We start from the raw sequence: 25,696 nt of genomic DNA on the forward strand, positions 1-25,696 counted from the left end.
GCACACTGGATTGGCTGGTTGACACCAGAGAGGGAGGGTCTTCTGATGTTTGAAAGCCATTCTGAACATATCAAATTCATGTGAGATACGTTGTGTAGATAGGCAGAGAACAAAGTGAGTGGACAATATGCAAGACAGAAACTGCTTGTGTTTGTTTGAGATCAAAGGTATGTGTTTCTTTAGGTCATCCTGCGTCTTGACCCAGCAATATTCTGCAGTGAAAACAAAATCACACCAATATTACACAGCTATGTTTTTTAAAACAAAGCAAATTTATTTTCAAAATTATTAAACGGATATTTGATGACTTTGATTGGATGAACCCTTCCCCACATGATCTCTCTGAGTGTTTCCAGACTATATTCTCTGTGTCTAGTTTGGCAGCAAGGTAACACACCATCAGCTAATCAATGATTTTTAGTTAGTCATTTATTAATGATTTAAATCATAGTCATAGATAAGTCATAAAATCCAGGTACTGTATGTAGTCAATGAAGAAACTTGGGGAGAGATCTACTGAAATTTCTGTGCTGGAACACTTCTCAATAGCACATTATTAAACAGTAACGCTGAAACATACTTCAGCACGTGTACAGAAATGTAATGTAAAGCATCCTATTTTCCGTTTGTTTCAGTTTGTTACATTTTGTTAACTCACATTTGCACAAAGACAGCAATCCAGTGACGGGGCCTGCACTGAAGGTTCAAAGACAACCAGTTTACTGTATGACAGACAAGCAAAGATTGTATGACACTGTTGGTTTGTTTGAGCCAAGAGACTATTTATTTATTAGACATAGAAAGTTGTACGTTTTTTTTTTTTTTGTAGGTTTCACAGAGTTGTATTTTTAATTTTGCAGAGATCTATTAATGTTATCTGTAAATTAGTTGGTTGACTGGTGGCGGACATTTGTGTGCTAACATTGCCTCCTTCTTCTCATCCCATCTCTCTCTCAGATTGTGTTTGTTTATTTTGAACAGCTTTGGTACATTTACATGTATGTACAGCACAGACTCCTCCAGTAACAGCAGGAATTGCACTTCAAAACGTGTCTTTTTTATTATTATTATTATTATTATTATACATTTGTTAATTCATTATCATGTGTGTATTGGTTACTGTACAGTATATCTTAGTCTGATTGCTAGACTGTTTGAAACTTAATATATTTATCTATTTTAATAAGACTCATGCATGTAAACTGTAATTGCCAGACATGCAAAATGTCTCCTGTCTGTCATCCGCTCATAATCAGCCACTAGTTCACCTACATTCGAACACAGCTTTAAACATAGAGGAACACTGGAGCCAGAGAATACAGCTTCCTACTGCCCAGTCTACATACAGAGAGGCAGGGGATGTGGGGGTGGATCTTTGTTTGTTTGTTTGTTAGTTTTTTTACATCTAAAAAAGTCTGAGTGATCTCGTCATGTAATCTATGGTTTGAGTGAGCGGCGTTTTGAAGCTGGTATTGGTGCACTTTAGGAGTACAGCCAAAGCTGTGGCCACCCAAACTGCGGCTCTGTTCTCCTGTGGTTCTGGCCGCGCTTGGATCTCACCCGGGTTTGGTCTGACACTGCAGCGGATCCAGTCCAGAGCCAGCCACTATCGTGGGAGGCTGAGTTGTTATCTGTGACTATTTGGTTCTGATACCATGTGGTTCTTCTGGGACTGTGGTTCCGGTGTGTGTGTGTGTGTCTGTGTATCTGTGTGTGTGTGTGAGTGTGAGAATGTATGCAGTGTAATGTGGTGAGGATTTTAGTGTTTTGTTTTTGAAATACGTGAAATGCGGCTCCTGAGGAGATTCTCCTGTAAATCCACTCATCTAGTGGAGACTCAGCTCTGAGATGGTCTTCCATGGACACGGCTGTCTTTTATTTTTGTTTAATTATTATTTTGTTGTCTTCTCGAGATTCTCTCGCCAGAATATGGCCCTGTGAATAGTTTTAACTTAAACATTCTACAATGTTCACTCAATCTAATATGGACCTCTGCATAACACAACATATCCACTGATACTTTTTTATATAAAGTTTAAAATAGTGATACAGCAGGTTTCATTAGATTTACTTGACTGTGGCTGAGTTCCAATCATGAACTAGTCTGCATTGTTTCTTAGGGATGGCCAGATCTTGTGCATAGTGCAAATTGCATAGTGCAAAATGCTTCTTCACTGTTAGCCGATGTGGCATTGCCTAGTGTGTGTATTTCTCCTTATCCACGCGGCCACTCTACCATCTTGTCTGTGCTGAGTTTAATGTTGTTATTGTGCTCTATGGGCAGGTGAGGTAGTGACTGCCATCTAGAAAAGTCAGGACATTTGCCCACTCCCCCACCCCACCCAAGCCAGCTATTCTGTGTGCTGTGGTCCACCTCGTGCAGCCCGTGAGATGATAATACATGATGACAACTTTTTCATCCATGTTGCCAGGCAGTGTTGCTGATTGATGTATGGACACTTTCTCATTGCATCAAGCAACATTTTTAACTTTTTTACATTTTTTTTTTATCTGGAGAACTTAAATCATCAGTCGGCAATTATCCAATCAGAACACAATACACAGGTAATTTGCCCTTCAGCATTACCCAAAAAGTTGCCCCATGAACCTCCACTTTGAGGTGGGTTGAAGGGATTGTAGTAGCCCACAGCAGGCCTATAGGGGTATGGGTCAGGTTTAGTACTGTTTTATAGCCTCTTAGTGGACTTTCAGAACACATTGATGCCAGGGGAAGCTCTGTGCCCATCGGTAACAGCAATGCCCATGAAGATGTCTCAACTGGCATGGTCGGGCACTGGAATGCCCACGCAATCACTGCTAGCATCCTTCATCCTGTCTGTTACATGCGTGTTCATGTTAACATCACATCAAGTCTCACGTGTGTACATACTGTTTAGCAGTGCGGATTTCTTTTTGTTTGTTTGTTTGTTTATTTGTTTACCCAAATGGATTGCTCTGTTCCCCTTGTACATACCTTGTAAAGGAATCACATTTTTGGCACTCCTATAGCCAGTACTATGCAGAAAATGTCATTTCTTTGGCATGCTTTGAAATGCAGAAAAAAATACTGTAGAAGAAAAAAGGTATGTTTTATTAAACTATAATAATCATGTGAACACCTACTATGTTAATAGCAATGTTAATAATCATAATGATAATGATGACGAGGATGATGATGATGACGATGATGAAGACAACTTTAACATTGTGCACACTTTCTTTGCATGCTGCACTGAGGTTCTTTGAGCAATGAGACGAGAGACAGAGGCAGATTATTGGCTGCTGAATAGAGAATGTGTAGACTGATGCACTGTACTTTCAGGTCACCAAACAATTGCTTCCTGTGAGGCTGTCAGACTACAGGAAAACTGGCATGAGGTTTTGAGTCACACACTACTGTTAACACATGCGCTGGCTGCTCTGACCACTCTCTGTTGGGGGGTTGGTTTATTTATGGCCTGAAGATTAAAACGTTGGCGTGAATTCATGTTGTCACAGCATTCATATCAAACACTACCACAAGCTTGAGAAGAATCCCCAGGTCTTGATTGTGTGATAGCATTATAAATGACTGACTTTATAAAGTTGAAAATATTTATTTCAATAAACCTCTTTGAAAACAAAATGTTATGTTGGTTTTCATGCTTTGTTTTGTATGTAGTTAGGAGGTGATATCCTACTGTCTTGGTACTTCTAAGCAAAAGTGTTGTTTCTATAACCAGATCCCCTCTATCAAAGTGAGTAAACATAATGAATATCGGAGGGGAAGTTGCTTCCCTGCTGTCAAACATCTTCATGGTATCATATCTCCTTTAAATAACAATTGTAAAACATTTTGATTAAGGGTTTATTATACAATGCAGCATATCACTTGGGCCTACGGCTGAACCACAGCCGTGGGTTTATCCTTACTAGCCTCACTCGCACTCGTGCCATATTGCTTAATTAACATGCAGCACACTGATACCACTATTGTAATGGGAAGAACTGCCTGTTATAACATGTGCTACAGCAACAACTACCGTAAGTGTAATGCATAATGGATTGTACAGTGAATAAAAAGGGACAATATATTGTTCTGTTTAGGTAGCTTACAGCTATAGTGAAAGAGAGTTGGCAGCTATATACTAAATATATATATACTCAATATACTAAAGCCAAATAAATGGGAACATGTTCCTTAAATACTGAGAATAAATCACAATAAATGACAACAATTAAGTATAAGTATATATACTCTTTTGATCCCGTGAGGGAAAATTGGTCTCTGCATTTATCCCAATCTGTGAATTAGTGAAACACACTCAGCACACAGTGAACACACAGTGAGGTCAAAGATAATGAATGTGTAGCAAGATGGGTCGTCCTAGTTCATGTCTATGAGGGCAAAGTGGAGTTCAGTCAGAGACGGGCTCTGGTTCAGTTCCCGCCTGCACAGGGGCGTGTCACTGACGTATGACTTACGTTTGAACGCCTCGGTTCCACGCCAGACAAGCCGGAGTACAAAATAAACTTGGTGTACACCTTCATTAATGTTGATTTTCTCCCGACTGGAGGGTCATACTATCACAACATTCTACTGAAATAGGGAGGAGGGTTTGGAGATAATGATACCGTGTCCGAAATGTGCATCCATTGCTCAGAAAAATTAGGCTTTGACAAATTCTGGGAAATTCTTGGATTCTGCCATATACCTCAATGTTAAAAAGAGAGCCCGATCACTGCATAAATGTGCGGGGGCGTGTACTGCTACCCTATTTGCATAAATTTCCAGGGACAGGAAATGGCCTCTCATGAAGTATCTTCGTAATCAACCATCTTTGGTGAGGTGAAGCACACACTAATCCCGGCGCAGTGAGCTGCCTGCAACAACAGCGGCGCTCGGGGAGCAGTGAGGGGTTAGGTGCCTTGCTCAAGGGCACTTCAGCCGTGCCTACTGGTCGGGGTTTGAACCGGCAACTCTCCGGTTACAAGTCCGAAGCGTTAACCAGTATCAAGTATACTGGTCAGTATAAACAGGTAATTTGCCCTTCAGCATTACCCAAAAAGTTGCCCCATGAACCTCCACTTTGAGGTGGGTTGAAGGGATTGTAGTAGCCCACAGCAGGCCTATAGGGGTATGGGTCAGGTTTAGTACTGTTTTATAGCCTCTTAGTGGACTTTCAGAACACATTGATGCCAGGGGAAGCTCTGTGCCCATCGGTAACAGCAATGCCCATGAAGATGTCTCAACTGGCATGGTCGGGCATTGGAATGCTACCAGTACCTGTCAATTCAATTATACCTACCTGAAACTAATTTCACCGTGGTTTTCGCCTGGATGCCAGCCGAACTTAGCCCCAACTACAACATTTGAGGTTGGGAAGTTCGGTCTGGACTTTGTGGACCGTTGTAGAGCATCTATGCCCGAACCAGAGCTGTACGGTTTTGGTCAGAGCTGAAAATGCAACTGTGTTTGACAGAGAACAGATGTAGGTTACTAGTGACAAAATATTAGCTTTCAGTATGGTACGATGTCTTTGTAAGTGACATTTCATTAAAAAGTGTTTCATTCTTCCTGGTTCTTTCTAACAGAAATGCTGCTGCTAAAATGTGGACATTTAGATTTCGCTATCACGTCTGTTGTACAAGATATTGACAGTGCAACAACTAGAAGACAATGTTAAGGCATTTGTGGAGAAGAACCCCTGTATTGGTTGAAACACGCACCATAATCACATCCCAATGGAGCGGTATCAGACTCATATTCTGACTAGAATTTAACAGCAGGCTACCATGGTCTCATAGTCAACGTGTAGAAACAGTTCTACACAGTTAATTACTTTCACTATTGACTGAAAAGGGGTTACTATGGAAAACATAGCCTGAAAAAAGCAACACTCACCCCAATAATGTTCGAATGACTGAATAAAAATCCTAAGGATATTTATCCTGCAGAGGAGTTGTTGCTGACATCTTGTGACAGTGCATCTTCAGCTGTGCTTTATATGGGCCTTTCGCTATAGATCAGGTTTTTCTTGGTCAGTGGTGCAATGATTTTTAGAGGGTGTAAGATAGCCATTTTTGGATCATGCGCCAGACCACACCTTATGTCCTTAATTGCCACACCCCTGGGCACAAGGTTTAATAAAGGCATGGCGACAAATTCCTCACTTTATTGAGTACAAGATTAGAATAAGCCTTGCGTAACGTTATGCGCCACCTTGCGCCGGGTGCACGATAGGGCCCTAAATTGTTTTGTTTTATCTGATGGATTCCAAGCTCTGTCCACTTATGTGACATATATCTCATCCACAAAGCATTACCCATCCCCATTCAGCACAAATCACATTAAGACACCCGCATAGACACATCCAGTGTGAAAACTACAAGCAACTGAGGTGGTGGTGACAGTATTACAGCTTGTTCAGCAATGTGATGGCGGTGGGGACAAAACTTTTTTTGAAAATGGCTTTAGTCTAGTTCAGTGCTCTGTATATGCGGCCGGATGGAAGTAGTGTGAAGAATTGGTTCAGGGGATGGTCTGTGTCAGCTGCTATTGTATGTGCTAGGCGTGTGATGGCTGTGTCATTCATGTCTGATAGGCTGGGTGTGGGGGGACTGATTATCTTGGAGGCAATATATGTGATTTTTGTGAGTTTGTTTTTCCTGGTGACGGTTAGCATTGTGTAGAAACAGGGTGAGCAATACAGCAGGGTGGGTTGGATGATGTTTTTGTAGAGTATAGGAGCAGGAGGTGGGGGGTAACAGAGAGGGCTTTCAGTTTGGGTATGACATGGGTGCGCGTTTCTGGATGGCATTGACATGTTCCTTGAAGTTGAGTTTGTTGTCTATAATGAGTCCCAGGTAGGCCTATTTAAAACGGCTGACCTGTTCAACTGGTATTTTCATGCATCCGGACTCCTGTCCCTGGCTACATTTTGCTACCCTATAACAAAGAGTAGGCTACAACATAACCATAATACAATTTGCAACGCAACTCATTTTTTAACCAAAAAATCCCAAGTGACTTGACTATTTAAGGAGAGGAAGCGATTATTTGTCAACATAACAATAAATTATGGCCTAGACCGGGATGACCAGGAGATGACGCAGAAGCCAGACATCGATTAAGGATGGGGCGCCGAGAAGTCGCCAAACTCGAATTGCAAGCCAACCGTTAGATGGCGACATTGTACTGTTGTGTAGCCTAGCCTACTATAACAGGCCTAATAACCATCTAATTACGGAATTATGAAGTCATGCATTTAGGATGGGCAATTTCAACGAGATCTTAATTTCATGTAACAAAACCACATCTCACATACCAAAATGAATGAAACTTAACACTAATGATTCTGAATTATAAAGCGTAGGCCTATCTAACAGAAAATTTAATTTAAAACGGAACACGAAATCTAACGTGAATATGTTGAGGCTGGCTGTAAGCCGTGACACCCATTAGAGGACACACAGGCAGAGCAGTCATCGGCTGAGCTGGTGGTCAACCAATGGGTTTGGATTGCGAACAGCTGTTCACTTATATCGCCTATCATTCCTAGAATTAAATACAGCCATTTCGTTCCTGTAAAGACATTCTGACGTTTCAGACAGGCAACGTGACATTCTTGCTCCTACTGTCAAGCGGTAGCTCACTGACTTCATATCCTTTGAGCTGAAGGGTGGCCAACTTCAACGAGTGATCTTCACAATGATTGGGTCCTAACTGTCCCGTAAAAGGAGTTAAACGTATTCATTGTACGTTAGAGTTGTCTGTCAAAAGTGCACAAATTGTGCTGCCTGCACCCGTTCTTGCGAGCTGCCAGCAAGGCGTTTTTAAATCTGAAGAAGAGATAGGAGATAAGGGCTGTCAAGATCGTTTCTTCTTCGCTGTGATTGGTCAACAAAGCTGTCATGTTTTGTTCTGGACATTTGATTGGATGAATTCTGAAAGGCGGTAATGTTAGCCTGCGGTCACTGAGAAGTGCAGTCGGGAGGGCGGATCATCGTGAAGGCAACGAGACTACAGTACGCCCGAGAAACTGTCAAAAAATAGTCAACAAAGGGTGAGTGTTGTCAAAATAAACAATGTCTGTCCTTGGGAATGTTGTTAAACCTACTTAGAATTGGTTGCATTAAGTTTCTCTGTCGAATTGTTTGGGAAAACAGTGACGGGACGATGATTTTGGATGAATCGTGCGCTCATTTGGCTCACATCAAAGCGATAGTGCTTGGTGAAGTCGCAGTCACACACCGAGACACGGCGCTGAAGCCACTGCTGTTCGCAAAGTTATGCAAGCTTGTCTTTTTGCTACCAGTCTGTGGGAGAAGTGTCTCTGAAAGTGTCATTTCGGTTGGACACTTTTTCATTTTAGGGCGCAGCAGCAGTGGATTTTGTCTGGTCTTGTTTGATATTTTTATGGTACCGTGTTAAGCGTAATTCTTCTGCCTGTAGGAGGAGGAGACTATGCAGAATTGCAGGCCTTGCTGACATTATTTATGGAGCAGAAACTATTTAAAACGTGTCAATGATTTTATTGGCCACAATATTCATTCACTCACATCCTACATAGTGCTTAGCCATGCTTTTTACTTTTTGAGTTTTTGCCATTGCATTCTGGAAGCAGCTGACAAATAGGCCTGTTGGTGACAAGCGGAGTGCGAGACTTGGTAATTACCTTAGCTGGGGCTGCCATGTGTTTCAAAGTCCAGGCTTGCTGACGTGACCTATGACCTGGGCTGTTCGTGTGCATGGAATCATAAACGCTTCCAACCCCCTCCCAGCTTCCTCGCTGGTGTCTGTATCGTGTGTTGTACTTCCTGGGTTATTCCTGAATTTCCTGTCTAGGCTCATCAACGTGTAGCTGGATCCTATTCAGTTCCCTGCCCAGTTACCCCGTAGGAGTTAACAGGGCTTGGTGATTTATTGATGAGTGAACTGGTGGATTACGTGTCATATTGCTTACTGTCGCCGCGAATCCAGTAGGATTACGGTGCAATCCTGCAGAGATTACTGCACTCGGGAATCAGAGGTGGGACTCATGGGGCAGGCATGATGGGGCAAATTGGGCAGGGCCTTTAAAAAGGAGCAAGTCGTCTCTTGGTGTTTTAAGCCCCCAACGTCGTCTTCCAGGCAGCGCTGCATGGAAGGCACTAGGGTTAGGGTTAGGGTTAGGTGCCTTGAAGTCGGCGATTGCAGCGCTGCCTTGAAGTCGCCGGTGGGGGCTTAAAACATCATCGAGAGAGCCTGAATCATGTCTATGAGATACCTTCAGTGCTGAATTAGGGTTAAGCTCAGATGATGAAATGAGGTTTTAGGCTCTAAAAGACCACCGTGTACTAAAATGTAACATAGCCTACACATCGGGACATTACATTTGCACCAGGTATAGTTCACAGTTGTTTAGTCAGAGGCACTGTTCATAACTCCATGTTTGTGATGTTGAGGCCTTGTGATGTGTAGGCTACACATCAGGAAGCTAAATTTGCATTAGGTATAATTCACCATAGTTTAGTCATAACTTCATAACATAGTTCTGATCATAACTTAGCTAAGAAGAACCAAGTTGACCTCTCTTCATTTTTGTGTTATTGAGGCCTAAGTGATGTGTAGGCTCTCAGGTTTTGCTGGCATTTGATTATTATGTGAACATACATAGCCATATTCTGGACAATGCTGTTGAATTCTGGTTTGTTGCCAGCTCATTGCATCTGCCTTCCTTGCTGCAGATGTGACTTGTGCCAACAGTTTGTCGCATTTGTTTAGGTTTAGCATTATCTGGCACACAATGTGAGGTGAAGGAGCGTTGCTGTGACAGAGGGGGGTGGGGTGGGGTATCCTGTTGGGCATTCAGTTTGAGAAAGTGTGAGACTAAGAGAAAATCACAGAGAGTGTGAGATGTGAACAATCTCCCCCCTGTCCGTCATAAATGGGCCTCTGTGTGTGGGGCAACATGACCTTGGTTTGGTGAAATGTGGCCGCCACCCTTTTCTTCTCTTCCTGCTTGGGTCAGGTTTAAACACAACATTTTACTAAACATCCAGCAGCAGTGCTCACTTTTACTCTGATAGTCATCCAGAACAGCTCACTCTCATTTCTACTTTTTAGATTCGATCTGAATCCACTGTTTATTCTAGATTACGTGATTATTTATAAGTAATCTGTTTAGTCTCGATTATGCAATTATTTGTGAGTAATTTGATTAAAGATTTAATCTTAAAAGAACGGAACAACAGAGTTAGTTATTTAACTCAAATGTTTTTGTCCCTGTGGCCCACTTTTTTGTGCTCTAGAAACTGGGTATCTTGTTTCTGTCACTAGACCTGACAGTGTCTCATTATCTGTGACTAATCTTTCTCTTGATAGTAACTTTTTGTTGTTTACTGGAAGAGGCATCTAGAAATAGCCCTACATAGTGAGGACTTACCAAACAGGAAGTGAGCATCTGAAAGCTACAAAACAAATCATCTGGGAAGATGCAATAAAAAGGTGCTTTGTAATGGAATGCCTTTTATTCCAAGTGGCGTCCAACATTCTGGAGTCTGCTTTGGAATGCTGAATGGAGGCGTGGAGAGCCTCATTCACGTAACTACGGTGCTTACCGGCCACCTTGGCTGCAAACGGCAAACATGAACCTAAATGTCATCTTTGAACCTGGTGGCTTCATAAGGCCATTAATCATAGTGTCGGACAATCTCAGTTCTTAGGGGACGGCTTGCATCCATCTGAGGGCTACCCAAACCTGCTACATCTCATTTGAGTCCTATATACATGTATATAGGCCTATTATAGGGCTTTAGTCATGAATGAATTAAACAATGACAAACAAAGTGTTGCCATTTAACAGCAGGGGGTTTTGGAGTAAAGACTCTCCCTGCACACATAGGTCTATTGGTCTGCTTGGACGCATAAAACAGTTTACAGCTCCTAAAAGCAGGCTTGGACCATTACGCAACCAGTGAAGCCTGTGTATTAGAAATATTATTGCAGAGATTATGCTGACTAATGCTGACTAAAGTGCGGAGTGGCAGAGCTTGCCTATGCTGTGGGATTGAACTGAGGAGGGCGACTGGGTGAAAATGAATGAAAATGCATCGATGGCCAGACTGGGTGTGTCTGTTGTCATGGAGACAGACTGGTCTCAGGGAGGAGGAACCAACCAATGGGACTAACCACTTGGCACTTGCATATTCGTTCCCCCATCCCCACTCTACCACTCTCTCTCTCTCTCTCTCTCGCACACACACACACACACACACACACACACACACACACACACACACACACACACACATAATGCCACGGAAACATCCACTCCATCAGATCCACGGCATGGCGTTAATCTAGTCTGAGCTGCATCTCCCAGAGGTGCCGGCTGTGGTTGCCGGGGGTTTCCTGGATGCTGGTGCAGAGGGGACATCTGGAAGGCAGCAAAGAGAGGAGGGGGATAATCCCGTCGATGCCCCTCTCACACGCTATAACAGCGCCACGGCAACCGACCCTAGGTCAGCTGATGGCTGACAGAGAGCTGCGGAACACAAGCTATGTGCGCAAGGGCCACCAGACCAAAGGATGCTTTTAGGCAGAAGCAGGAAATTGAAATCAATGGTCCTTCATTTTCAGTGTTTGTGGGTGGGTAGTGTGTGTGTGGTAGTATTTGTTTGTCTTTGTGTGTGTGTGTGTGTGTGGTAGTATTTGTTTGTCTTTGTGTGTGTGTGTGTGTGTGGTAGTATTTGTTTGTCTTTGTGCGTGGGTGTGTGTGTGGTAGTATTTGTTTGTCTTTGTGTGTGTGTGTGTGTGTGTGTGTGTGTGGTAGTATTTGTTTGTCCACATGTGTATGGGCTCACAGTATTTGTTTATGCTCACCACACCCTAGCTACCCCCCCACCCACACACACACACACACACACACTCTCTCTCTTTGAAGGAGTCTATTTCTGTCCTTGACCTAGACTCTGTGTGTGTGCATGTGTGTGTGTGCGTGTATAGGTGTGCGTGTGTGCGTGTGTGTGTGCATGTGTGCGTGTGTGTGTGTGTGATGGAACATAGAGTTTAGGGGGAGCAGGCGGCAGTGTGCCAGGGAAGTGTCTGTGTTGCTGCTATCGACAGACAGACTGCAGAGCATGCAGCGAGGGAGGGGGATAGTGTGTGTGTGTGTGTGTCACCGTGGATACTGCTGAATCACTGCAGTGCCACCTCTGCAGGCAGGCCACAGGCATGACCTCATCAAACGGGGACAGGTCAATCACCAAGGCTCTCAGATTTTGTGCTCATACTTTGGTTATACATAGGTTACACGTGTGTGTACAAAATGAATGGATCCTGTTGTCAGCTCAACTCTTTATTTAAAAATAAGGGCTGAGCTACACCAGACACGTAACTGAAGCGTTCCGTTCGCGTTGTGTCTGCTGCAACAATTAGCTTCCACTATAATCAATGGAAGGAGCTACACCAGACGTCATGGCGGCGCGTACGTTCGGAAAAAATAGACCATTAATCTAAAATGGATTTTACGCGTCTTGAACGGAAAGCTTCAGTTACGCGCCGTGTAGCTTCGCTGTAACACTCAACATCGGAGGCAGCGAAGACGAAAAGTCAGTGTGAGAAAAGACATGAGTGACGTGAAGTTGTGTGAGATGATCTATCAATTGTGGATGTCTCACGGTCAACTTGAGAGCCCTGTCAATCACTGATCTTATCTATCATGGATAGCATTGATTAGCCATAATGCAATTACCTGTGTCCGGAGCAGGCTCAGGCCTGACGCCAGGAACTATGATTTAATGATCCAGCTCCTGTACTGAAGGATTAGAGCACAGATAAACTTATTTACCGGTAGTTAGATTTATTACTTGTTTTGTGTTTAGTATTTTAATGTCACATACCAAACCTGACAATTGATAATTGCTCCAGATGAGTGCCAAGTTCATAAATACTGGAAATAAGCACATCTAGAATAATGGTGAAGTCTACTGACACTTGACTTGACATTTTTAACCCTGTCAAGGTCACTTGCCATAACACCTGCCGTCAGTGGTTTTAGGTTTGTCTGGGCAGTAATATTAGCAGTGATGGACTTTACCGACAGTCACAGATAAGATTACTTTCTGAAACCAAGCCCAGTGCATGGGGTTTGTATTTCCTGCTCTATACAGTACATAGAAAGAAGGATTGTCTGAGATGTTTCCGTCTTAAGTGGTTGTCTTATTTCTGTCAGTACTGTTGAAGCGATTGAGTGATGAAATATAGGCTAAATAAATTATATATATATACGTACTTTGTAGAGAAAAAAACAGACCTTAAAATTAACGTTGACTGATATTTAGCAGATAGCTTTTATCCAAAGTGGCACAGACTCGCAAATGGTAGGTTTGGGAATTGAAAGTGGCTCAATCGATTGTCTGATGGTGACGTTAGTTCTGTTTCATCATGGTCTGATCCAAATGATCTGATCTAAATGCATACTTTAACCTATATGACATACATTGATACATTTTATAAGGTTATTCTAAAATCACATTCACATCAGCTCTAAATCCAAAAAACGTCCATATCGTATATGATGCAAATTCCAGAATTGAACTGAAACTGGCTCTTAAATTCCAATTCAATTCTTGAATTTCACTTGCATTTCAATTGAGGTAGCAAACAGGAAGCAGAATTGCAATTCGAATTGTGCACAACCCTGACATTGCACGTATGCTCAGTGGCATTTTTGTGCATGGAGCACCAGTGAGACTCTGTGTTCATACCACACACAGCATGGATGGACATTCTTAGAGTTCAGCCTTTTATTGTTCTGCCTTTAATGGCGCAACATGTCATTCACTGTCAAAAGTACTGTTTTTCTCCAGCGTAATCTCTCTCAGCTCAGTGGCCCTTAAGAAGAAAACGTAGTGTGCAATATTATTATGAGCTGCACTAAAAAACATTGTAGGGTTGAGTGTTTATTATTGTAAGTATTTCTCATTACAGCCAGGCAGTAAATTCCTGCCAGGCACGTCTAATCTACTGACTTTACAGTGCTTGGCACCCCGTCGGTAGCGAGCCGTAAGTCTATCAACGTAATGTCTGCAGGAGACAGGGAACACAAGCGTTTGCGGAGTTCACATCAGTTGGAGTCGGCAGCCTGCGGCAGGCTGTAAATCTTTCTCTGAATCTGAACTCTTGTGAAAACATATCTCTAATGTAGTCCCCAAACTCCCTACACCTGCTCCCAAAAATCCAGAACTGTGCCCCCAGTGCGGCTTTGAAGCTAAGCTAAGCTAGCGCACCCTTATAGACCCTTTCAAGAGAGTTCCATTATCAGCATCATAGTTTGCCCCACAAGGCTTCCGTTTTAACATTCCATATGTTATCTTAATGCAGAGGAAGTAGATTGGGAACCAAATAGAACGTTCAAGCATTGTTTTTGTTTTTATTGTTGAAAGGGTCTATAGACATCATTTCTGAGAACGTGCAGACCATGCCCACCACCAGACTCCGACTGTTGTCTGCAAAGGTGTGAAAGGGAATCAATGACATTACAGGTGGGATTGTTGAGGGTGAATCAGGCATTCTTTACCCATAAACAGATTTAGGTGTGTGTGTGTGTGTGTGTGTGTGTGTGTGTGTGTGTGTGTGTGTGTGTGTGTGTGTGTGTGAAAGAGAGAGAGAGACATAGTTCTGAGATTAAAACGGTAGAGAAAATGCTCTGGTTGTCTTCAGTGAATGACCCACCACATGCCATATCCTCCTATTCGGACTGCTGTGCTAACAGCTCCAAGATTTGCGTGACAAGGAGGGGAAAGCAGGAGGGGAGATCAGCAGCAGCAGCAGCAGAGTCCTGGACAGTGAGGAGGAAGGGGCTGAGAGGGATTAAAACAGCAGAGAAAATGCTACGGTTGTCTGCAGTCCCAGACACAGCACTCATCCGCTGGCTGGGATGGACGGCAGCAGTCCAGCCCCTGGACAGTGTGGGAGGAAGGGGCTGAGAGTCGGCCCAGGGCCTGTAATCCCGCTGCCACCCTCAGGGGCAGTGCGGGCTGGAGCGGCCGACTCCGAGGGCTTTAGCGCCACTCCCGGCCCCAGACACAGCACTCACTCATCCACTGGCTGGGATGGACAGGGATGGTCAGGGTGTAAGAGTGCCATCTCTCCTCCGGTGGACGGATGGAGAGAGGAATGGAGAGGGGGAGGGAGAGAGGGAGAGAGAGAGAGAGAGGGAGAAAGAGAGAGAGAGAGAGAGAGAGGAATGAAGAGAGTGGGAGAGAAAGGATAGAGAAGAAGACAAAACTTATATTCCTTTTTTTTAATCTGCCTCACTGTCTGTTTTGTGTCAAGTTGTGTGTTTTGTGAACAAATAGCTTTCCATTTGGAGATCAACAGTCATCTTTCTACCCATCCGGCACTCCGACATAGAGTTCCCAGCAGAGGAGTGGAGAGTGATGGGTACAAGAGAAACAATGGTGCCATTAGCGCAATAAATAAATGGATGAAGAGAGGAGAGAGGGAGAGTAGTGCAGAAGAGAGATAGAGGACAGAGAAGATACAGCGGAGGAGAGAAGGAGCGGCAACTGGCTAGAGAACAATAGTAAACGATGATGAAGAAAAATAGATCAGGCACTTAAGATAACACTGAAGTGACTGAGAGGAAATTGCTGTACTAGAGAGAGTTGTAGAACCGGTCAAAAAATAAATCTGAGAGATAACAGTGTGGCAGAGAACAGAAGATTAATGGAAAGGGTTCCCTGGCAGAGAATCAGAGAACAGCAGAACAGTGAAAAGTCTCTGGCAGAGAATCGAAGAACAGCAAAACGATGAAAAGTCTCTGGCAGAGAATCGGTGAACAGCAGAACAGTGAAAAAGGTTCTCTGGCAGAGAATTGGAGAACAGCAGAACAGTGAAAAGGGTTCTCTGGCAGAGAACCTGAGAGAAGGCACAGCCGCCTAAAGTGTTAAGAGTAGCCAGACAGAGATAGGGAGTCCCAGACTGTAGAGAGAGAAAAAACGCGGTTTCATGATTTCATTCGCAGGCCAGGCTGCAGGCCCGTTGCGTAAGGGCCCTCCAGAGGAGCATTACCGCCTGATATTCCATATTCCCCATGTAATAAAAGCTGATCCGATGATATTTACTCTCTCTCTCTCTCTCTCTCTCTCTCTCTTTCTCACACTCAGCTACTGAGTTGGGGCTCTCTCAGTGTAGCTTTGATAGTGTTTGTGTTGGTTTTTCAAGCAGTCACAGTCTTTGTGTGTGTGTGTGTGTGTGTGTGTCTTGCCATGCTCCGCTGGAATCTGGCCGGCCTTTCTGTGCAACAACAGGACCCAGTTCCCAGACCTGGCAGACCCAACAAGTGACTGCTCTTGTCAGTGCGATTGCTGACGAAATGCATGGGGTAAAAGGCAAGAAATGTGTGTGCACGTGTGTGGGGGCGTGTGTGTGTGTGTGTGTGTGTCTGTTTCTGTCTGTTTTGGACTATCTGCTAGTTTGATGTTCACAAGTCTGAGACACAATAGCAATTCACTCTTAACGGTTCCTGTGTGTACACATGAAGGGTGTTGCTTAGTTGCAGTGGTTCATTGTATGCTCTTGAGTCTGAGGTTGTGTGGTTTTGGTGGTTGCCTCTTGTGACAGAGTGGGATGATACCAAGAAGCCTGCAGAGGGTTGGAGGCGCAGATTCAGCCTCCCCCACTACAGAGCAGACAGACCTGTCAGACGAGAGACAGGGAGAGAACGCAATCACTGGGGAATGGGAATGTGTGCTGTGGTGTGTGTGTGTGTGTGTGTGAGAGAGAGAGAGAGAGAGAGAGAGAGAGAGAGAGAGAGAGAGAGAGAGAGGGGGGATTTTAGTCCTGTGAAGAGAGAGAGAGAGAGTGTGAGGGGATTTTAGTCCTGTGAATCTCACAGAGCTCTGCATGTCTCTCAAATGGGAAGCAGCAAGAGCTGAATTACTAAAAAATGTCCCTGTAACTTCATTAGATTTGGACACACACACACACACAGAAATACAGATAGAGAGAGTCTCTCACTGTGCCTAAAACACAGCACCTCTGTTTGCGTAATGAGCCAATGTTGACTTGTAGACTGGCGTGAACATAAAGTTTAGGTGCTGTCTGTTTTAGTCTAATGTGTGGGAGTGTTTGAGCCTTCACTGTGAACATATCAAAGACCTTCATTAGAACAGAGAAGGAGCTATGTGTGTGGAGCTACAGTATGTGTGTGTGTGTGTGTGTGTGTGTGTTGGGGGGCGATGTACAGCGTATGTGGGTCCAACTCTAATGAAGTTACAGGGGCATTTTTGAGTGTCGGTATGTCTGTATGTCTCTCTCTCTCACACACACACACACACACACACAAACACACACAAAGATTGCTAACACAAGACCAGAGAGAGTGTTCAATGATAACCAGTTACTCATACAGTACATGTGCAGTGTCAGCTCGGAGGACCCCCCAACCCCCTCCTCCCCCTCCTCCCTGATTACGCAGCAGTTGGATGTGTCAAGTCTTTGTGGCCCCTAGCGGATTCGTTGGCCCTGGAGACCGGTTGGTATCGAGCAACGCAGGAAGGGGGGGAGCAAACACACACACACACACACACACACACACACACACACACACACACATAGGGACACGCACACACACACACACACATAGGCACACACGCATAGGCGCACACACACACACGCATAGGCGCACACACACACACACATATGCACACACACACACACACACACACACACACACACATAGGCACATGCACACAAACACACACAAACACTCTCAGACACTCTCTCTATCACACACACGCACACACACACACACACACAGACACACACACAGGACCGGTTGTTCTGTAGTCCTGTAGATGGACTCAGTGTTATACATTGCTTTGTCCTGTACATGCAACATACCCCCCCTCCCACCCCAGGTGCCCCTCGCACCTGCTGGCCAAGAGCTTCTCTCACCTTTGTGAGAATGATGTATTGTCATGTGTCATGTGTCTTGTGTTGCTGCTCCCCGCTGCTTGACCTTTAGCTAGAACGACAAACCGATAAACGATCAACCTGAATCTGCCACAGCCTGTCAGTGTGGGGAAGATTCAGTTTTGAGAAATGAAATAAAATGAATGGGAGAATATGTCATGCCTAGTGACTTCCAGGCTACAAATCAGATTTAGCATATGAACATAATGATGAAATATAAGAAGTATTACAATCAGTGAATATTAGAGTATTGTTGTGGAATGTTCCATGCAAGGAAGGAAGTGTTTGGTTATGTTTTCCTGGTTTAGTTTCTGTTCTACTTTATTTGATGCTGTTAAAGATTCACTTCATTTAATGACCAAACAAACATTGGCTGCAGTTAGTTGGCGGAAATTTATTTATATTTATTTAAATAGGCAATAGTGTTAGGATGTATAATGGTGTAGTTTTCCTTGTGTCAACATGAGAGAGGTTACACAAAACCTTTGATTACGCAAACAGACAAACCAGTTTTAGCCCCTCTCTTACACCCAAATTGTTGCCCTAGTGTGTATCTGATAACATCAGTGTGAAAAAAATGGTTACCGAAAGACAGACAGAGGGAGAGAGAAAGAGGGAGTGAGGTGTAGAGAGAGAGAGAGGAATAGAGAAAATGACAGAGGCAAATGAGAGGAAGAATGAGAGAGCAAACTGGAACACCACGCACCTTCCCCCAACCCTTTTTTTCCTCAAGCGATTACTTGAAACCCGACCTACAGTATGTGGGTTGGGTTTGGTTTGGTTAATAAAATGTCAGGAGTACTGCCACCTCTTGGCCCTAAAACGCTGCTTCCCTGCAGCCCTTCTGGCATACATGTCACTCTTGTTCTTTTCCCAGAACTACACTCATTATTAGCTTTGCGTTCCCGAAAGTATGCCCTGTTGGTGAGAGGCTGCCTGGTCCGGTTCGCCTGGACTAGATTGAGTCTAAAAGGTTCCGTGTCCACAAGGCAAACCACCTTCTGATTAGTGTTCCCTTTTGCTAATGGGTCTCTATTGCAATGTGGTTTAAAGTGTCAGGTTTACATGCTGTGGGGCAGTTAGAGTTTGGTTCCAAAACGCTATACTGTATCTCCATTTTTAAAAACTCCAAGTATTCCACATTAAAAAGTCATGCTATTTAATTGTGTATTTCAGGTAATATCAATCACATTGCCGTTGTGTTGTTTTGATTGAGTAAAGATAAATCAAATTACAATACCCAAATATAGTTCTACTGAAATTACTTGGGAAACAAAATGTAAATAATTATGAAAATTCATTAAAATGGTGGATATAGCGTTTTGGAACCAAACTCTTCATTTCTTATTTAAATCTAATCTCATCACTGCCAGTTTCAGAAATACATAAAACACGCAACTTGTAGCCGTTGCTCATTGTTCTCCCCATAGTGGCTCATAAAATGGCATGCTATCGGTGTATTGGAAAAGGACAAGGAGCTGAAGAGCTGATAAACTCTCTCTTCTTTTCTCTCCTCCTCTCTGTGGGCTGCTTTGCTTATCAGACATGCTAAATGACTGGATGGTAATTAACTGTGGTAGATAAGGCTATTCCCAGACAGAGGCCGGCTTCAAAGGTGGGAAAACTCCAGCCTTAGAAAGTATAAAATAAAATCCTACCGCATATTTGTTCCAAAATATTCTTTAAAGCAGCTGATATCAATTAGCACAACTCTTCAGCCAGGTAGATACAGTACGTCAATTAGTATCACCTGTGCAAGGGTAGAACCAGAGCATGGAAGGTCTGTGAAGCTGGCGTTTTCCACATCTGGATTTGCTGTATACCTACCTGGCCTGGATCAGAGTTCTGTTCTGTGTCAGTCAAAAGCACAGCGGTGTGACAAACTTCAGACTCAGCTGTCCCTCGAGGGCCCAATCTGCGGTACGGCTGCCAACACCCCGGCACCTTTTTTCCCACCGCCTCTTTCTCCCCCAGAGGTGTGTCGGTCACTCAGGCAACCGGTGGGGGACATGCCGTGGGCTAGGCAGCTTCAGTGTGCATTCCAATGTGGACAGACACACACACACACACACACACACACACACACACACACACACACACACACACACAAACCGACAGCAGATTACGTAAACTGTGGTCTGCCATCAGGTGTGTTTGCCTTGGCCCGAGGCACAGGTTTGACTTTCACATGTTGGTGTGGTGTGATCTGTGAATGTCAACAATATGTCGTGTTTCTGAGTTTGCGTTGCCTCGTTTCAAGAAAAGGTGTCAGAGCTAGCGGGCACACACTGGGAGTATGTGAGGAGAGTGTGTGAAACAGGGACTTTTCTCAGGCTGTTTGTGTGTGTGTGTGTGTGTGTGTGTGTGTGTGTGTGTGTGTGTGTGTGTGTGTGTGTTTTACACTAGTGTCTGTGCATACAGTGTACCAGTGTAAATCAGGATGCCAGTGGAATTGCACATAGAGTGGCTTTTTTTTAGGTGGGAAGGGCAGAGTTGGCGAGTTGGGTGACGGCACTGCACTATCTTCCACTTACCTAACGATGAAACTGCACAATCACAATTCAGAGTACCACTCTCCAATATTCTCTTTCAGCTTACCTGCTTTGATGTTCGTATCTTTTGCCTGTACCCCACTTGCATTTGATATGGCTGGCCTGCTCATTTTCATTTCCTGATACATAAATTACTATATAGATACATTCCTAATACATCTATTACCTAATATATTACAAATACAAATGCATGTATTACCTAGTACATTAACAATACATACTTGATACAAGTATTACCAACAAGTTTGAAATGTGTGTCTAATACATCTATTACCTAGTACATTGTGCTAAGTACAAAATAAGTATACTAAATATGACCTAATTCATTAGAAACAAACCCCTTGTACATCTATTAGCTTTCATCACTTAACATATTATGTGTTTTGAGAGTACATTGCTCAGTCTTGAGACTGAGCTGCCCTCCCCCAAGAGGGCAGGCCAGAGCCCCAGGCTGTGGTCTGGGGGGCCGGGGTGCCAGGGGAACTCTCTGGGCAGGAATGCCAGACCAGTTGGGCTCCTCAATTAGTGGAGTGCAGCTGCAGGATAACCCTCAGGCCTGATGGTTAAACCCACAGGAATCAGGCTTATATGTTTACAAGCTCAACAAGTGGATCAGATTGAGTGGAAGCCGCTACTATTTCTGCAGACTGATTTATGAGGTTGTTTATTGTGATGTGACATTCTGGTTACGCAAATATGAAATGTTTTAATTCCCCACAGTAACTTCATAGTGTTGTGTTTTTAGGCACATCTTAATATTTTAAGAAGATGGCAGATAGAACAGCCCAAGAACAAGAAACTGCTGCCTTACTTTAAGGACAGCCATTTATTCGGAGCTTACTGAATTACATTATATGAGCCGGTGAATATGCCTTGAGCTCAGTTGTGGTTAGTAGCTGCTTTTAAATGGAAAAATGTGCAGTAATCTAGTAGATACAGTAATTTGGAAATACATTTTGATTTGGCAATTTAAAGGTCAGATGAAGAGAGCTGTCATTCCCACTGGTTGTACAAGCGTTGTACTGTGTAGCTGAGCTGTCTGGTCCCAGACTAACAACCCACCCAAAATGTTAAAAAAAAAGTCAGTTTTTGCATGTCACGCAGATAGTTTGCTGTAGACCAGAACTCCTCACTGTGCCCCAGTCCTCAGTTTATCTAGGCGATCAGTATCATGGGCTAAACCTTATCGGTCTTTTTTCTGGGCTGATCCGTGGCTTGTAGCCTGTGCTGTTCTGTGTGTATGAGGGGACCAGGCAGTGTGGGGACATAACGTAAGCCTCTTGAGCAGCGAGGAGTTTGTGTCACTGAGTCACCTCTGAGTCAACACTCTAATCCTGTCCGACTGTCGCACCGCGGAATCCCCGGCATGCCTGGTATGGCATGGGCCTTTCCCCTCACAGGAACTAATACAAACTCACTCTTTAGGCTAGGCTAGGCTAAGCTAAGCTAAGCTAGGCAGGGCCAGGCCTCAGTGTTTCTGTACTGAACCAAAGACACTCAAGTCAGTCTCCGGCTTTTTCATACGTTTTTTTTTTCTCTCTCTCTCATGTACAGTTACAACTTCTGTACAAGCTATTCAAACAGTATTAACACAGTGTAATTCTGTTTGCTGACAGAAAACGTTTAACTGTCATCCCGGACGACAGAGAGGTTTGTGATTTACTTGTAATGATATATTTTTTTTTTTAAATGTCTTCTTGGCTTCAGATGCCAGTCAGGAGCACCTGTTTGGATACGTCTCGGTGGCGTCGTGTCGTGTGTGAACAGGCCTCAGCAAAAAAGCCGCCTGAAAAAGCCGAGTGTCAGCTGTCTGGGTGTATCATTGAAAACAAAAACAGAACTGAGAGATCCAGGAGGGAAGCTTGAGTCGAGTGTGCCTATTGAGTGAGGTTGAAATCTACCCTGCCATTGCTAAAGGGAACTGAAAGTGTCATGATGACCTAGCTGTGTAGAGAGATGATTGTAGTGTATTTGTTGTGAATGGCACAAATTAACGTAAAACAACTGTGTTTGTTACTGTTCTTCACCAAACTGTATCTTTAGACTTATGGGTTAGGTGTGTGTATGTGGTGGGGGTGGTGGGGCAGAGATGTTGCTTATTTAGTCATACCATACCATACAGGTTAGCAACTGTGCTTTTGGGAAACGCACCCCAGGCTATGACCAAAGGCTTTGTCTGTCAGATCAGTTTGATTTGTTGCTATGTTGTTTATACTCCATGATAAACAATGACCATTAACTGGTTAAGCCACATTTACCTCAATGCAGCGGAACTCTCCAAACGGAGCTAATTTTATTAATGTTTTATTTGTTTACTACTTTTTTCACTCACTCTGCCCAAGCGAGAAGCAGTTTTTGGTCGGAGCTCGAATGTTTCCCAGCCAGCAAAGGCACGGAGATACCGATGACCTCATCAAAGATGGCCGGGTGGGGCAACCCATGTGACCTGCCCAAATTACAGGCCTGACATGTCAAATAAAGCGCGTTGGGCACAAGCTGGTCTTCGACCGCATGCTGGCAGCGCTCGCTCTGGACGTTTGGGGCGGCCTGAAGGGCTGCTTTTGCCGTTGTTTAAAAAAAAAAAAAAAAAACAGATGGGTTTTGCAGAGAAACGACATCACCCCCCCCCCCCCCAAGAAAAAATAAAACAAAAAAAACAACAACTCCCAGATCATTGCTTTCCCCTGACGCTCCAAGGATTTCCTCACAGTGATGACGGGTTGTCATAGTTTCTGGGTTGAAAAAAAACTGCGCCATTTTGGTCTTCTGCATTTTGTTCCATCCTGTTCAGCACCTGCTAGTCTGCTTACGCTTGCTGAGTTCACCACTATAATTTGTTTTCCGTTATGTGTGTGTGTCTGTGTGTGTGTGTGTGTGTGTGTGTGTGTGTGTGTGTGTGTGTGTGTGTGTGTGTGTGTGTGTGTGTGTGTGTGTGTGTGTGTGTATTTGACACTAATTACAGCGCATTAATGTTACACAGTGTGTTTCAAGAATTTCCTCCTCTAATGTTTTCATAGCTTGGTCAGGAGTGGAAAAAAAGATTGTAAGTGTGAGTGTAAGTTGAGCTGCACAAGGCCAGACATAAATATCCCCCAAACCATCCCGAATCTCTCCTTCAACGCAACTACTGTAGAACCCCTCCTCTCTGTCTCCCGAATCTCTCTTCCAACGCAACCTAGAACCCCTCCTCTCTGTCTCCCGAATCGCTTCTCCAACACAACTTCCAAAAATCCCTCCTCTCTCTCTCTCTCTCTCTCTCTCTCTCTCTCTCTGTTGCACAAGTGAAAGCAGATTAACCAACCCTATGTGGAGATTCCTCACACACACTCAAAAAAAACTTTCACTCACGACACTCACTCACACTCCCCCTCCCCAGGGGATCAGATCAAGCTGAGGATTGGGAGTCCTACTTGTGGATTAAATGTTGTTATGCAACGTTTGGAGTGCCACCGAGGCAGAGGAGGCAGCCACGACATGACATGACCTGGGCAGTTTTGGGCACGAATGTGGGCACGGCACGGACATGGGCATTGCACGGGCGTGGGCATGGTGGCACGGGCTCTCGGGTCATCCTCTGCCCATCTGCTGGTCCGCTCTCTAACGGAGGTGGAAAAGCCCAGCTTCAGAAAGTTAATGCCAACGCCCACTGGCGATGTCTAACGCGTGTTAAGTTTAGAACTCTATTACTTTTAATAGTGTTCAACATGGTGCCACTATCCACCACAGCTCTCAGACATCTGGAGATTCTGCAGGTTGTTCTGCAGTTGAAGAGAGAGAGAGAGTCAGAGAGTTTGAGGATGTCCCTTAAAAAAGAAGAAAATCCAGCCTGGAGAGAGAATGCCACATTGGGGACTTCCAATCCTCCTCTGCTCATGAGGTGGTTCTTTTTCTGCAAATCACTGGTGCCACCCTGCAACTCCATCTTTGGAAGTACATCTGTGATTGAAGAGACAGAAATCTATTTGAACACCCAGCCTTGACAAAACACACACTGAAGGTTCGGCTGCCAGCTTGAACTTAAATGAAACTGCAAACGCAAGCCAGTTTGAACAAAATGACAGCCCTGCACAGAGTGAAGGCTTATACTGGCATACTAATTCCGGTGAGTTGCTTGTCACATTTCACTTGACGCCTCCAAAGTTGAAAAGTTGAACAAAAATAACTTTGTTGCACAACGTCTCACATCGACAGTGATTTGCCTGAGACATTCACAACACTCCATGGTCTAGCTAGTGTCTGGCTAGTCTCTGGCTAGTCTCTGGCTTAGGCGGCAGTCGTGGCCCACTGGTTAGGGCTTCAGGCTTGTAAACCGGAGGGTTGCCGGTTTGATCCCCGACCAGTAGGCACGGCTGAAGTGCCCTTGAGCAAGGCACCTACAGTAACCCCTCATTGCTTCCCAAGCGCCGCTGTAGCAAGGCAGCTAATTGCTCCGGGTTAGTGTGTGCTTCACCTCACTGTGTGTGCTCTGTGTGTTCACTAATTCACGGATGGGATAAATGCAGAGACCAAATTCCTTGTATACGCAAGTATACTTGGCCGAGAAACTAGTTAAAAATAAACTAGTCTGGCTAGTGTCTGGCTAGTCTCTGTGTGTGAATGGGACTTTGGACCGCTACTGTCCCTCCAATGATGCATCTTTGTTGTTGTTGCGCAGAGCCGCGTTCCAGCCGCATTCCAGCCGCGTTGCCCCCTCCGTGTTCCTCTTTAGCCGCGCCGCAGACGGTTTGACCTCCAACCGTTTGCTCTGCTGTCATCGCGTTGCGGCACAGTGGCACCTGCTGGATGGCGCGGGTCGGAAGTTATGGCTTTTCCCCTGGCACGCTGCCCAGTCCCAGCCTCGGCCTCGCCGTGGTGAGGAGGGCACCGATAAGGAAGTGCACTGACAGCGCAGAACAATGCAGCCTCCGTCGCCTGATTCATGACCCGATGCAGTCCTGCACACATACCTCTCTGTGTGGTGAGGGCCCTTTCCTAACACGTGGCTCTGCAAACTAGTCTAGATCCTCCCTCTTTCTCTCTCTTTATCTCCCTCTTTCTCTCTCTCTATCTCCCTCTTTCTCTCTCTCTATCTCCCTCTTTCTCTCTTTTTTGAGATAGAGAGAGAGAGAGAGAGAGAATCTCTCTCTCTATCTCCCTCTTTCTCTCTTTCTCTCTCTTTTTCCTTTCTCTCTCTCTTTTGCTCTCTTTCTCTCTCTCGCTC

The 25,696-nt window shown here is 44.4% G+C and overlaps 1 protein-coding gene across 9 annotated transcripts in view; it reads left to right on the plus strand.

Annotated features, from left to right (window-relative positions):
• Window positions 1-7,968: 7,968 nt before the first annotated feature.
• The window catches only part of LOC143130957 (uncharacterized), a 107,257-nt gene continuing 89,529 nt past the window's right edge, over window positions 7,969-25,696 (plus strand). For 8 of the 9 annotated variants that reach the window (XM_076290282.1, XM_076290284.1, XM_076290289.1 and 5 more), the window contains exon 1: window positions 7,969-8,045. The gene's annotated coding sequence lies outside the window, so the exon portion shown is untranslated. The remainder of the gene's footprint in view (window positions 8,046-25,696) is intronic. The other variant, XM_076290283.1, reaches the window with a different exon arrangement.

Source organism: Alosa pseudoharengus, unplaced genomic scaffold (genome assembly GCF_046254945.1).
Source record: "Alosa pseudoharengus isolate Yale_2024_CS ecotype anadromous, Long Island Sound unplaced genomic scaffold, YU_APseudo_1.1 YU_APseudo_1.1_scf_18, whole genome shotgun sequence".
Lineage (NCBI taxonomy): Eukaryota > Metazoa > Chordata > Actinopteri > Clupeiformes > Clupeidae > Alosa > Alosa pseudoharengus.